Source organism: Aplidium turbinatum, chromosome 13, assembly GCF_918807975.1.
Source record: "Aplidium turbinatum chromosome 13, kaAplTurb1.1, whole genome shotgun sequence".
Taxonomy (NCBI): domain Eukaryota; kingdom Metazoa; phylum Chordata; class Ascidiacea; order Aplousobranchia; family Polyclinidae; genus Aplidium; species Aplidium turbinatum.
The window spans coordinates 10,410,309-10,413,537 of NC_137484.1; the positions used below are offsets into that span (position 1 = coordinate 10,410,309).

At 38.8% G+C, this 3,229-nt stretch overlaps 1 long non-coding RNA gene across 1 annotated transcript; it reads left to right on the forward strand.

Annotated features, from left to right (window-relative positions):
• Nucleotides 1-550: 550 nt before the first annotated feature.
• Nucleotides 551-2,683, forward strand: LOC145781897 (uncharacterized). The gene is made up of 4 exons (XR_014290798.1): nucleotides 551-666; nucleotides 1,852-1,934; nucleotides 2,168-2,250; nucleotides 2,617-2,683. It is a non-coding gene; the product is annotated as an uncharacterized LOC145781897 (long non-coding RNA).
• Nucleotides 2,684-3,229: the final 546 nt, after the last annotated feature.

Consider the following 3,229-nt stretch of genomic DNA (forward strand, 5'->3'; position numbering starts at 1 on the left):
GAATCAAGTAGGTACGGTAGTGCTTTATTGCCCACACTCAAAACCAGTACCGATACTATTATTATATAGATACACCACCGTCTTACACAATAAACTACGGTAAAAAGAATTAAAAACAAAAAGTTCAAAAACGAGCCAATCTAATGTGCAATCACAGTACAGCTTGTGAGCAAACAATCGTCATTGTCACGCAATTACCACCATGCGGTCCATTAATGCTGATTCGTTATCGGCTATCATATCAGTATTTTTGGATAGTTGCTTTTGCACTGAGAATATAGCCTAGTGAGTATTGACAGTATGGAGCACGCCCGCAACCAGGGGGGGGCATTTGCCCCCCCCGAAAATGTTTTGAAAAAATTTTAAGCGTTCTATGCAGTATGAAATGTACTATGAATAGACTTACTGTATGTCGTACACGTACAGCTATACTGTACAGTGTAGACTATTGAAACCGATAGAAACCTATCCTATCGAAACCTATAGACTATCGTCACAATGCATCATTTTAATGTTTGTTCTTTGATAAAAATTAAATGCCCCCCCCGAAAATAGTTGCTGGTTGCGGGCCTGGTATGGAGGCTGACGCGTCTGACAGTTCGGGAAAAAGCCTGTCATTGTTTGATTCCAATCCCAGCAGTGACAAAGACTACGTCGTAGCTTCAGGTATTTTCAGTTGTTCACGGTATGGCGACTGATGTTGCCTAGGCCTAAGCTATGCCAATGTGCACGATTTTATGAAATTAAGTGAAACTGCGCCCTTATCAACACCTTCTATCTAATGGAACATTTTTAAAATTATTTCTTGTTTGATTTTGACCTCGCTGGCCGGTGTAACGGTCCACAGTCCACCACCTGCCAGGATTGCCAAACATAATTAATTATTTTCTCATGAAAATAATTGAAATTACTACTGCTCAAAAGTTACATTGACAATTTTGAGCATTGATTAATCTTAGACAAAAAGGTGTGCCTTAGTTTGAGAGCAACTACGGTACCGCACTGAATTAAACTTAGTTGTAAAATGTTTGTTTTTGCAATGCTTTCGCCTTTCAGAAGCGCCCGCCGCCGCCCGGCAGCTCTGACCACAAAACTGGTAGGCCTATATATTTGATGGTTACAGGTCAGGGTTACCAGATTGGCCTTTTTAAGGCTAAATATCTCGAATTTGGCTTTTTTTAGAATCTGTTGGCCTTAGAAATTATACGTTTGGCCTTTTTTTAATTTATTCTTTAAAATGCATAATCAATGTTTCTGATATATCGTAACCTTACCAGATGAAAACCATATTCACTATTGTTCAATGCATGTTCTATAGGCCTACTGTCTTGTTCAATAGTCGTAGTACGGCACCCAGCCAGACTGCGCTCACCCTCTAATCCAGCTAGTGGTGCCAGAAGTCACCACTGTAGCGGATAAAAACTCATCCTCTATAGTTCTTTTATACTTGTTACGGTATCCTTCGGCTACTTTCAGGAATATTTTTGCTACAATTAATTAAATAAATATGAATAGCCTTCCAGATACCGTATTAATATCGTATTGCTATGTAAGTTATCATGAAGGTAAAAAAGCACTACTGTGCTTGCACCACCATTATTATTATTAAATTAACAGGTAGATATTCATTTGGCCTTTTTCACCGTTCCATTGCTTTGAAAAAAATGTCAAAAACAAACTGTTACATGGATATACATGCCTACCTTAAGTGCCCAATACAAACGATAACCTATCTTTACAGTATGTCATCGTATCGTACTTCTTAATCTTTGTTCTCTACATTAGTATCAAATTGTCCTGTTTTTGTATGTTTTACATAGTAATTGTTGCAACACCGTATTAATTTTGCAGGAAACGAGAGCAGTAGCGACGAGGAGCCTATGCCAAAAAAAAAAGGCTCTCTAAGATTTTCCTAAAATCAAAGGCTAGGACGGGTAATAACAATGCATTTCTTGTGTAACAGAAAAAGCAAAACGGCATCGGGATAAAGTTGATTCCGAGAGTAGGAGGTGGTGCTGATTATGAAGAGCAATAGTTTTGGAAATATTACTGTGCACATTTTTTGGAAACACATTTTTACAGACTGTTGTCGTTTGTACAAGTCACTGAGATTGACTAATTAATTCCACATAATTATAGGCTATTAAATGCCGCTTTCCTTTTTCAGGAAAATCTCCTAAAAAACGGCCGCCAACCTTTCCCAAGTTGGAAGATAAGGGAAAGATTCGATGCTGCCTATGCTTCTCTCCAGTATGTAACCAACCTTGTTCATTATTAATTAACGTTGCAAAATTGCCTTTCTTTGTTATTTGTTTTATCATTATTACAATAAAAGATGCATGCAGCCTAACAATAATCATGCATTATTTTGCGCCGATTGCGACAACGTACAGCGCACTGCCATACAACAGGAAGCAGCGAAGGGACATGTCAGCTGCTCCCCTTGTTTTGGCATGCCGAAGTGTCTTGTGCTGAGGCACAGCCGAGTTCTCTGGAGCGGTGTCAAACCTACGTCCTTTCGAACGTCATGTTCTCACCACTCAGCCGACAATGCTTGACAGTGTCTCACTGATTGAGGTGTGTTAGTTTTTCCTAACACTGATTGAATTTGTTCAGATCGTGTTGAACATTGCTCAACATCTTGTCAAGGCGCACGGTATTCTGGACCCTGACAAAAGGAGGCGCCTTTGCGTTCTGTCCCGATTGGGAGAGTAGAGAAAGGAAGGGAAGCGACCTTGTCCTATTTGTGACAAGTTGGTTGGACGGGTGTCTCAACACTTACAGAGATACCACAAACTTACCGTAAGTTGATATGCATTGTTCAATGCACTTATGGCATGCATATATATATCTTGTATCTGTTTGTAAATGTTAATGCAATGTAATCGGTCAGAGTCCTGTTAGTTCAGTCATAATGCAGGCAAACCTGTAATGCAATCACTAAAAATATATAAATAAATAGAAAAAAATACGATAGTTAAACTTTCAGTTGGTCTTAGAAAGTATTGCTTTTTACGCAACGTTGTACTGTAATGCTGCTGTATGTAGCCTACTATTATAGTGAGTGCATAGGGAAGATCAGGGAGCAATGGGACAAAAGTAGCCTTATAACTCTAAGAATTCACAAATATGAGTACCAAACCGCAATTCTTATAAAGTTCCACCCTTTGTTCATATCTTCAAAACGTTTCCATAAAAAAAGTCGATGTTTCGACATTTATTTGTAGTT